The 12,812-nt window shown below is 33.6% G+C and overlaps 1 pseudogene; it reads right to left on the bottom strand.

Annotated features, from left to right (window-relative positions):
- Positions 1–270: 270 nt before the first annotated feature.
- LOC134265949 (uncharacterized) lies at positions 271–12,130 on the bottom strand (annotated as a pseudogene).
- Positions 12,131–12,812: the final 682 nt, after the last annotated feature.

Consider the following 12,812-nt stretch of genomic DNA (forward strand, 5'->3'; position numbering starts at 1 on the left):
CAAAAGTTGAAAGATTTTTCTGAGTTTTATATTTCTTTCCATGCGAGTTAATTTTTTATGACAAGAACAGTTCATTTGTCAGAAATGGGCATATCTAGGCAACAGAATGGGTGGATAATAATATCCTTTCCAAAAATAAGCATGGCGACCATTGAAACACAAATCTTCTGTCTGCAGGAGAGACCTTTATTCAAGGTGGATAGAGAATGGGTGCATCCTTTTTATAATATCTAATATGTTTAAAATCTAAAGTAAACGATATCTTAGGTATTAAATAATTATATTTTTATCTTTGACATCATTTAGGATTTCCACAATCATGTCCGGTTCCATAGCTTTCGAGGATTCTTTCCAGTTTTTTTCTGCATACATGCTTTCCAGTTGTTTTCTTCTTTGCCTTTGCAACATCACATTTCCTGCATCTTTTATATCTAGCACTGAAGCCAACAACTTTTCCAGTCTTTTTACCAATGAGAGATGCCGTGCCTACAATCCAATAAGAATTAAATAATTTGTCAATAATATAATATGATACCTAACAAGATATCAGTGGACCACTAAGCGCACTTGAATCCAATTGGTATTGTTGTTCTTTTACCTAAGATTGTTTTGTACCAAGTTTGGTTAAAATTGGCCAAGTGGTTCCTGAGAAAAAGTTGAAAATGTAAGACGTTTACAGACAGACGGACGACAGACAATCGGTGATCAGAAAAGATTACTCTAGTTTTTAGCTCAGGTGAGCTAAAAATGGTAAAAGACCAGCATCCTAGCATCCAAAGATTCTTTATATTATGTATATGTATAATGCTATATTGATTTCACAGGTTCAAGAAACCTCCCAGACTGTTTCATATGGGCAAACATAGTCATAATAAAGGTTGGATATTGAAAAGTTTACAGGGGGGAGGGAGTCTTGAATTTTAAACTACTTAATAATGCTTCCATTTTAACATAACAAGTGGCTTTGCTGTTCTTTAGCAGCAATTTTTTTCCCCTTTCCCCTGTTCATTCATTTGTAAGAGTTTGATCCCCCATAATGTGGCCTAGTTCTATCCCTGGGGCACTCATTGGAATAAAATCGATTGTACACTATCTGAGGAAGACTCCATATATAAGAATAATGGCTTTTCTGTTGTTGAGAAAAAGATTTCTTTCCTACATATATAATCCTTTGTAAAATTTTGATGCTCCATTGTGGCCCCACCCTACCCCCGGGACATCATGATTTGAACAAACTTTTACCTGAGGATGCTTCTATATGACCAATCATGGCTTTGCTGTTCTTGATAACAGGATTTTTTACAGTATTTTCTGTAATATTTCTATGTAAAACTTTTATCCCCCTTTGTGACCCCAAACTACCTTTGGGGGTCATGATTTGAACAAACGTAAATCCACACTACCTGAATATGTTTCCACATCAGTTTCATCTTTCCTAGTCCAGTGGTTTTTGAGAAAAAAAAATTTTAAAAGATACCACCAAATTTTAATCTATTCATTATTAATTATCTCCCTTTGAACATGGCAAGTTTGGTTGAATTTGGCTGAGTGGTTCTTGAGAAGAAGTTGAAATTTGAAAAGTTCACAGACAGACAGACGGACAGTCTGACAACCGACGAAATGTGATTAGAAAGGTCACTTGAGCTCAGGTGAGCTTAAAATGCATATGGAAAAATTATTATGGAGATTAGACGTACATCTGCATGTACAATGAATTTATTTTGATACATTAGTCCATATATAAATAACAACAGAGTTGTGCTTTACATGCACTATGCCTAAATGGTAGTCAAGTTTTGACACAAAGTGAACACGATTCCAACTTGTGCATCATGTGTAAAACCCTGAATACTACTTAGTTTAGCATATACATGTTGTACATCACAGCAAAGCACTATTCTTTATAATACATTTATTGCATGATAGTGAGGGAAATATGAAGACTTATTCAGCCAAGAAAAATCATATTCTCGGAGGGCTTCGCCCGAGGGGAATATGATATTTCTTGGCTGAATAAGTCTTCATGTTTCCATAACATTCATGCAATGAAATGTTTATTATACCGAAACAAGCAAAACCTTTGAAATAAACATAAACTTTCAAATTTGGCACGTCTCTCAAATTAATTTTCATCATTTTTTACGTAAAGTTACTATAAAACCCTTTGTTCAACACATTTTCATCAGTTTTGTGACGTCAACCAGGCTATTGTGACGTCTACTTCTCTCGGGAGTTTTCGTTCAACGAACGAAAACTATATTGCGGGAAAATACACTGAGTGTTTCGAAGAGATGGAATATGATGAAGAGCGTGCCGACGGCTGGGAAATATGAAGTTTTACGGCCCGATCACATGACAACTTAGAACCAATCAGATAACGCGTTGTTTAGAATATTTATAATGAGGTATAATAACAAGAGGCCCATGGGCCTTATACGTCACCTGAGCATTATGCCACAACTTTCCAGTTATTGAATTTGATTCATGTTTTAAGCCAGATGCTATGGCATTCACAATTTTGAAAGAGGCGCCATTGATCATCATAACAATACACTTAGCAGTTGCTTAGCTTGGTTACTTAATACCCATAGGCAGGGTAGGGGAACAAAAAATGAATTTCAACTAATCAGTAATATTCAGCAATAATTAGTAGTGTCCTTACCACACATGAACCCCTGATCCTTAGGCCTAGATCCACACACTGCACAATTTTTGAAAAGGCATCCCTTCCTTTCAAAAATATTTGATTAATACCAAACAATTCATTCATTTTCAGTATATAAGTACAGCACCCCCCCCCCCCACCCCCGTCTATGGTACCCCGACCCTAAAGCCTTGAAATTCACAATTCTGGAAGATCAGGGCCCTTGTTCATCATAACCATATAGGTAATTTTTCTGCTTCATACCCAGAGACAGAGAAAAAAATTTTCAAAGATTTAATGTAATTTAATTTTTCACTGCATAATCAATAGAGCCCCGCCCTAACACCAGAACCCCTGACCCTGGGGCCATAAAATTCACAACTTTCGAAGAGGCATTCTTGCTTATCATAACTATGTACTTAGTTAGTTTATTTAAAACCCACGATCAGAGAAAAAGATTTTCAAAGAATTCATGTATTTTCACTATATAATCAATAGAGCCCCACCCTAACACCAGAAATCCTAACCCTGGGGCCATAACATTCACAATTTTGGTAGAGGCACTCTTGCTCATCATAACTATGCACTTAGTTTATAGTTTATTTAATACCCAGGAGCAAAGAAGAAGATTTTTAAAGAGTTCATGTATTTTCACTATATAATTTATAGAGCCCCGCCCTAACACCAGAACCCCTGACCCTGGGGCCATAAAATTCACAATTTTGGCAGAGGCACTCTTGCTCGTCATAACTATGCACTTACTTAGTTTATTTAGTACCCAGGAGCAGAGAAGAAGATTTTCAAAGAAATAATGCATTTTCACTATATACTTATTTAGCCCCGCCCTAGCACTAGAACCCCTGACCCTGGGGCCATGAATTTCACAATTTTGGTAGAGGGCTCAATGCTGATAACATTCATGCAAACAGTTTGACTGCTTGATGTCCAGGAGTAAAGAAGAAGATTTTTAAAGATTGCATTAATTTTAGTGGTTTTGGCCCCACCCCTCAGGCCCCAGGGGGGCAGGGATCATGAAATTCACAATTTTTGTTCCCCTTTACCCATAGATGCTTTTTGCCAAATTTGGTTAAAATTGGTTCAGTGGTAGCAGAGAAGAAGCTGAAAATGTTCAAATGTTAACGCACGACGGACGACGGACGACGACGGACGCAAACAGATAGCAATAGGTCACCTGAGTTTACTCAGGTGACCTAAAAATCAAGGATATATGTGTACATTACCTGACAGACTGTTATAGCATTTGCCTGACCCCCTCCTCTGGAAAGCACCATCTGCTGAAGCTGTAATTCCAGTGGACTCTGTGCTGTCTACAAATAAAAACCAATCATTTGAAACTTACTAAACATTTAGTGTAGATATTATAAATCCATGTAAGATTTTAACTGTCTAAAGAAAGTAAGAATTTTGGTGTACAGTCCAAAGTATTTCAAGAATCATGTGTCGCCTGCTATAGCATCATTAAGGATATGAATGAAGAGTGCATGGTCAACTACTCATTTGAATGCAAGTTTAAATACACATTAATAGTTTGTGCATTCTGCATTTGACAGCAAGAAAAAAAACACATCTACGGTTAATGCGACTTCAAAGAAAAGCAATTATCACTGACAATTGTTTATCATAATAAGTTTAAAAGTGCAGGGTAGTGAAAATGTACATAAAAATTATGTTCAACACATTCAAAATATTTACACAGTTAAGGCAAATCATTTATTCAATAAAAAATGTACAACATAACAGTGAGGCAAAACTTCCGCAGAAGCCCTCTGATAATACCTCACCAGGGATGCCAGGAGCTCCCTGGATCGATATAATATTATTTAATATATTTCCAATATTTGAATACAGAATTTTTCACATTATACTAATATATAATTATTGACTTCATTTTCATACATATACATAAGTATCTCAAAGAAAATTTTTACCATTTATATATATAAAAACAAAGTATTCGTTTAACACCAATAGAAGCATGACCCTTGTTGCAGTGGAAATTGTGTAAAAAAAAAAAAAAAAGAAGAAGAAAGTCTGTATCAATCTCACTGTAACTAGTATTTAAGGCCAGGTCACCCTAAAACACTGGTCTTTTTATGTTTTACATCTTAATAACAGGATCAATATGCAGAGTTTTGTGATAATAAAATTAGATTATAAAAAACACATCAGAATGAATGAATTTTACAAAGACATGAATATTTTTTCCTCACATACATAATTTTAATCATATTTTAAACATAAAGTTTCCAGATACATGAAAAATAACATAGCAAAAGACTACTGTAAATCACTTTTTATTCGCAAGAACTTTATTTTCGCGTAATTACGCGAGACAGTGTGCTCGCGAAAATTAAATTCTCACGTTTAATAGTACTCCTTAAGATTATATAGAGCAATAACCACAATTCGTGAAAATTTTGTCTCGCTATTCAAGAGTCAATAACTATCTCGCAAAAATAAGATTTCGCGAAAATTTAGTGATCTACAGTATTGTGTCTTATAGTGGATTTAAAATGTGAATACATGTACATGTATATATAGTTTATCACGGGAGCATATACTAGTATTAGAATCACAAGGAATTTTGTAATACATGATTTATTTTCTCTTTGAAATTTGTCAAATCATGTGATTGTAAAAGTGAAAAATTCGATTTCATTTCATTTTTTAATGCATTTTTAATACTGAAATCAGTTATTTTTAAATTCTCATATTTAATTTTATTTCTTGTTTTCCATATGACCCATTTATAAATACATATTAAAATGTTAACAACGTTTCTTTGGGTTTGCGGTTCCTTCAAATAGCCTAATGTTATTATTTGTTGGTTAATTTGTAAAGTTCCATTTAGTTGCAGCACATTTTCAATTATATCTTCTAGTAATTTAAGTGTTGTTTTAACTTTTGTGCAATGGAAAAAGAGATGTTGTTGATTTTCTTTATGATTTTTACATAGGTTGCATAAACCATTGGATAGTCCGATTTTACATAATTTATCTTCAGTATACAATATATTATGCACGCATTTCCATTGGAATTCTTGAATTTTATTTTTAACTTTCATTTTTGAAATACTGTCCCAAACTAAGTTCCACTGTATGTTATTTTGGTAAATATTTTCCCATTTTTCTTGACATTTTGGAATTATTGTCTTGTTTAATATTTTTTCTATGTTCTTTAACTTGATATCTTTAAAGGTTTCCACTTTATTGGTATCTCTTTTTATGAGTAAATTATTATTCAATTTATAAGGGAGTTTTGTTTCGCTATTTGATACTGAGCTGTTTCTTTTCAGTATTGGATAAAACAGTTTAGGAATGGCTGATTTTATTTTACTGTATTCAAATATCCAACATCTTTTGTCTACTAATTTATTAAAAATGGTGTCGTTATATTTAAAACAATTTCCCGCATAATTCCAAATGTCTTTAATTTTCAATAAACCGCTTTTGATAAATGATTCCACATATAGGCTTTTCCCTTGGAATTGTATAAGTTTATTACCAAAGAGTGAGAGGTTAAGTATTTCCTCTCGATTCTCTGGCACAAATTTTGACTGAAATTCGCTGTAAGCGATGAGTGCTTTCTTATAAAAGCTAGACATGTTATTTAAGGAAATTGGAGATAAATCTGAACAAGTGCATAAGAAATATTCCTGACTTGAATGCATATCTTTACTCTGTAACCAGTTTTTACCAATAGCATTCCATGTTTCTAACTTTGAATGCATGATTTTATAAATTGTTTTTATTTGTTTACTTTTTATAAAATTAAATAAATTTATCATGTTCATTCCTCCTTCGTTCTTGCTTAAGCAGCACACGTTTCTGTCAATTTTATTTAATTTATTATCCCAAATAAAAGACCAGACAATGTCATTTATTTGTTTTGCATATATATCAGGTATTCCCCTCATTTCGATTTCATAGCCAATAATTGGAATTATTAAATTTTTTATTATCAAAGTTTTCCCTTTGAATGTAAGGTTCCTAGTTTTCCAGACATGCAAGCTGTTCTTTATTTTTTCTATTTTTTCCAACCATATTGCATTAGTATCAATATCATATCCATGATTTACTCCCAAAGTTTTTATATTAGTTTTTATCCACTGTATCTTTTTAAATTTTGGTGTTTTACCTTTTGATTTGCCTATAAACAGGCCCTTTGTTTTCGAGAAATTGATTTTTGCCCCAGAGGCTTTTTCATATATTTCTAACACATTGAAGGAATGTATTATAGATTCTTCGTCCTTATTAAAAAGTTGTGTATCGTCTGCGAACATATTTATTTTACATTCTATTTTTTTATCTTTATTAGGAATTAAAATACCCTTTATCTGCGGATTTTGTCTAATAGCACAGGCCATAGGCTCTATTTGAAGAACATATAGCAATGGAGCAATAGGGCAACCTTGTCTTGCCGATCTTGAGATTGGAAAGTATTTAGATACAAATCCATTAGTATTAATGCATGTTTTTGATTTAATAAGAAGCATTTTTATCCAATCGCAATATTTTTTACCAAAGTTAAATCTTTTTAATGTTGCTTCTACCCAACCCCATTCAATTCTATCGAACGCTTTTTGTTGATCTAGAAATATAATTGCTCCTTCTAAATCTTCATTATCAGCATAATCAATAATATCTTGAATCAGTCTATTTGCATCACTTATGTTTCTGCCTTTAACAAATCCTTTTTGGTCTGGGTGAATTAATTTCGGTAGAACTTTTTTTAATCTCTCGGCGAGTATTTTAGCTATAATTTTATAATCATTGTTAAGCATTGTTAATGCTCTCCAGTTTTTTATATCTTCTCTTTCATTCCCTTTATGTATAAATGAAATGACTCCTTTTGTTTGCGAGTCACAAAGTGTGGCCCTATGAAAAATGTGTTTTATAACTTTTGAAAATTCATTTTTAATTATATCCCAGTATATCTGATAAAAAGTTGATAAAATCCCATCTTCACCGGGAGATTTATTTGGCTTTAATGACATCACTGCTTGATATATTTCTTGATCACTTATATCACTATCGAGCATGTTTACATCACAATCGTCTAATTTACATTGTACTTCCGCTAATAATAGTTCCCCACTTTCACTATCCCAACCTTCCGTATTTAATAATTTGTAATAAAAATTAATTTGCTCTTCGATGATTGAATCAATGTCAGTTTTGTAGGTACCATTTTCTGTTTTTATTCTATTCCACAATTTTTTCTCTCCATTACTCTTTTCTAATTGAAAGAAATATTTCGAAGGAGCTTCTTCTTTGAACCATCTACATTTTGATCGTATTATTGCCGCTTCTGTCTTATCTATATAAATTTCTTTTATTTTTTGCTCAAGGTCATTTTGATACTTTTTATTTGTCATAGGAATGTTTTTAATCTTTTCTAATTCTTTTTCTAATTTCTCTAGTTTTTGTTTATTAACATTTAATTTTTTTAACATCTCAATACACAATGTTTTTATCTTATATTTAGTTAAGTCCCACCAGTATAGAATATCCTGACAGTTAACTAAGCTTTTCTTGTAATTTTCCCAGAATTCAACAAATGTTTTTCGGAAGTCGTCGTTTGTTAATGTTTTATGATTCATTGTCCATAACCCTGGGCCTCTTTGGATATTATCTAATTGTAGTTTTAATGTTATCAAATCGTGATCGCTAAATGGGAAATGGACAATAGCACAATTGTTTATTTTGTGTAGTATATTTTCACTTGTAAGGAAATAATCTATTCTTGATTTTGAATTGCCCCTATGAAATGTGTAACATCGTTTTTCCGGGTTTCGTTCTCGCCAGATATCCTGCAATTCACATCGTTTAATTAAATCATTAAGTTCTGATACTGCAATATCTTTTCGTAGGGGCACGGGATGCCTATCAAGCTGTTTGTTTTGAGTGCAATTAAAGTCACCGCATATAATTTTATGATGAGCTAATTCATCAAATTTTAGTGAGTTAAAATACTGCTTTCTATCAATTCCGTTGTTCGGTGTGTAAATACACTTTATGTCTACTGTAAAGTCATTTTTTATGCTAACAGTTATGTCCCTTCCTTCTCTGTCAGAAATAGTTTTTGTGATTTTAAATTCGGGCTTTTTGATCATGAACAACACCCCCACACCCCGTGATTCGCTAGACCAATTATTCCAAATAGAGTTTGACCCTTTAAATGTTTTCCATTCATTTTCCCACTTTTGTGTTTCTTTATCTGTCCCATGTGTTTCTTGTAAACAAATTATATCGTATTTGCGTTCACTCAACCATGAAAAAATACACATTCTCTTTTTCTTATCCCGTAACCCGTTAACATTAATAGAGGCTATATGTAGAGTCTTTTTAAGTGATAGTGCAATCTAAAATATACCACAAAATACGAATGAAAAAAAAAATGTACAATATATATACAAGTAGTAATTATGTACATAGTGACCAATCTATCTAACAAAAGTCATATTGATCAGCTCTGTTACTTGAGTTTACATTTTTTGTATTTTGCCCTGTTTTTCGGTGGAAGCTGGGGTATTTGAACTTAGCTTCCGTTTTGTAATGCTAGGGGTTCGAGGAGGACCGTTCGCGGAGCAATTGTAATTGGAGAAAATATCAGCAATTTTCTCGGCGCCTTCGCTACTGACATGCACACCGCTGGGGTCATTGCTGTCATATGTAGTGCTCTAGTAGCAAGCCCTTGGTCATTTATGAATGCGCTGCACACGTCGATCACTGATAATAATTTATATTTTTCAACAGTTTTTCAAGGAATTTATTCACATGCCAAGTGTTGTCGTTCATTTTTTTAATCGCGGCGCTTTTTTCTTTCCTGGGTATGACTGTGCATACTGCAATTCGAGCTTCGGGAAAAGTTTCTTGAATCTTGCTAAGACCCGTCATAACATTGCCCGTTAAATCACCGATTTCGTCTTGACATCTGGTAACATCATTTGTTCCTAAATGAACGATTACATTTTCCGGAGTAGTTTCGTCCAATTTTTTCTTAGCGTATTCCAGTAATTGTGTCACGTTTTCGTAGGATGACCCAGAGACCGAGGCGTTTAAGATATTTGGCGGAAGCTTTTTAATGCGCTTGCAGTTCGACGCCCCCAGAACTACGGTATTGATCTGATCGTCATGCGTGTCCTCTTCCGTACTGTCAGTTTCGCTTCGTTGGTCATCGTCGTTTAAAGCCTCTCTGCCTTCATTGATATCTGCGGCATATTTACCATACTTTTGTACCATTTTTTCTGAAAGTAACTCGCAGTTGTCCTTGCTATGACCCTCTTCTTTACAATATCTACATACAGGTTCATTTTCACAGTCTTTGGCTAAATGACCTTGTTTGTTACAATTATAGCAAATTGTTTTGTTTGTGGGTTTGTGTAGGCATTTGTACGAGGGGTGATCAGATTTTCCGCAATATGGACATTGCGTGCGATTATTATCCGCAAAGATTCTGACCTCGTGATCTCCAAATTTTGTTCTGTTTGGTAGAGTAGGTGCACAGTTTAATATTTGCAAGTAACGTGTGCCGTTTTCAATGGACGTATTTTTAATAGTGCCATGCTTGATGCTGCCTGCAACTACCTGACCATAGTGCATCATATTTGTAGTTATGAAAGTGTCTGGTAGTTCAATAGGGGCATCTTTGATTGTCACATTCGTGATTTGTTTGTCAACCTCATACAATGAGACTGTTCGATTTTTTACCGTTACTCCGGACATTAATAGTTTTTCTTTTGTTTGTTCACTTTTTAGAGTTACAAAACACTCCTTTTCTGTAATCTGAATTGCTTTTATATCATCAATGTTAATCTTTTCTTTTACACCGTCTAGTACATCTTCATGAGTTAAACCCATGTAAAACTTTGTCGAAAAGTGTATCGACAGGTTTCTTTCTACCTTCTGCATACTGAGTAGGGCTGAGTAGTGTTCAGCTGGATTTACTACTTGCTGTCGTTTTGATTTCCAATGTTCAAGATATTATTATTTGATACTCACAGATCGTTGTATTTAGTTGCGGCATACAAACCACAGTACTAATCACACTATTTGAACAGCATACAGCACTCCAGAATAGGAAAAATAAGCAAATAAATTCAATATACTCGGAGCGACCAGAAAAGCCTGCCGTCCATGACAAGGGCCATAACTCCATTCAGGTACCTGATTTCTTAAATAAAATATAAATACAAGAAATAAAATATCATTTTTGAGAGTTTCATTTGGTTACTACATGAAATAAGTTTTATGATCAAATCTACTATAAAGCCCTTCAGAATTGTGACCGACTTCATGTCATATCTCAATGAAACTCTAAAAAATGATATATTATTTCTTATATAAACTTTGAATTGTTTGATTTTAAATTATCTATAAAAAAAATTTACTTCATATAATTTACATTTGGAAAAAAAAATGAAAACTATGTCATTGTACAAACATGCTTACTTATGGATGATAATTGTTCTTCTTCAAGTAGAGCTTTGCTGGTAGATTCATTAGCTGATGTTCAATCACTGGCCCCACTTCGCTACCTCTTCTTCTTATCAAGCCCTCACTGATATGATGTTAAAAAGTTATTCAACTGGAGGCCAATCCCGCTATGGTACATGCCTTAAATTTTAATTAAATGCAGATGTACACTAAACTTCATGGGATTATGCTGTGTATATAAAATCATGTTGTGCATTTCTGGTTTATTAAATTTTGCTTTCTATCATAAAATTTTAAAATGTTTTTAAATGTTTAAGGGAATAAATTCATGAGACTTCGAGTGAAAAGATAGATTAGTATTTGACAGTAGTCATAGTACCCAATTACATCCCCCTTCCTACACAGAAAAAAACAATGGTGAATGCCTTGAACTTAACTGAACTTAATACTTGTGATCTGAACTGATGTTGTAAATTATATATCAAAACGTGTAAATCAAAACAGTAAAGTCATACATACCAGTTGCAACTTTGGTGTTGACATCAAATATTTTTTGTCCTTGGGATGAAGCATGTGCTTTCCCCATGGCAACTCTCACAAACTTGAAACAGCTGGAACACCTGACAACCAGGTGTCCACAAATACCTGCCGGCAAAACCCCAACAGCATCTTTAAAGTGCAGTGTAATCCCCCCGCAGTCGAAACACACCATGTTTTCAAATAGTGTCTGGAGATCTACCACACGAGTTGCATTTAATTCTTTCAATTTTCCAGAGAAATGTAAATCATTAATTTCATCAAACGAACCAGTTGACTGTGTATATGAATGATCAAGTAATAGCTTGCTGCCAGCAGCTTACCAGTGGTATCAAATGAAGGCAAATTCGTATCAAAAACAAAAGGTGTAACGGCTTCTCGGGACTGATCACATTCTTCACCTGTTCTGCGTTTATTTTCTAGTTGTTTTCTTATAACGGTTAACTTGTGTCTCTTTTAAAAATCTACCTGTCTTCGATCTATTCAGTATTCACCATCTTCGACTCGAAGCGCGGCAACTGTCAAATCGTCTGGTATCGAGTGTACACATTACCGTAAATTGGGTTGAAGTCGTAAAATTATTTTATAACGTACGGGCCTTTTTAAAACTACTAAGAAAACTATTTTAGTTTTAAAAAAAATAATATACACTATGAAACATTTCTCGAATTGTGTCAAATTCATTTATTTCTTCATAATTGTAAGTCAATATTATACGCCTACCGGAAATCGCTCGAGTTGCGCAGAGGTAAAATATGCGAACTAGATTGGGCCTCGTTAAATACTTATATCATTGCTTAAATATTCTACTATTTTTCAAAGTGCTAATTGGAGGTCTTTGATTGCAAATTGCTTAATTAAAAATACATATCTTTTCAAACTTGCTTTCACTGGGCAAGATGACAAGTATCAGTTTTAACCATCAGCCTTCCTTCACTAAAACGATTAATCACATCATTAATTGAATTTATAGAGACTAATTAATCTCAATAAACTGTCTACAAATTATCATATGATACTGTAGAGGGATTTCTAAGATATACAATAAATTGTACAGTCGTTTGTTGGACGAGTTCAACTGAGACAACCATCTTTCGTCACAAGTGACGAAATTCAGTTATTCAGCATATGCTATTTATAGAACTTGTGTATGGCTATGTGTGTAAGTTCTC

Source organism: Saccostrea cucullata, unplaced genomic scaffold, assembly GCF_032062105.1.
Source record: "Saccostrea cucullata isolate Sc308-1 unplaced genomic scaffold, CSIRO_AGI_Scuc_v1 ctg10188, whole genome shotgun sequence".
In the NCBI taxonomy this organism is placed as follows: Eukaryota; Metazoa; Mollusca; class Bivalvia; order Ostreida; family Ostreidae; genus Saccostrea; species Saccostrea cuccullata.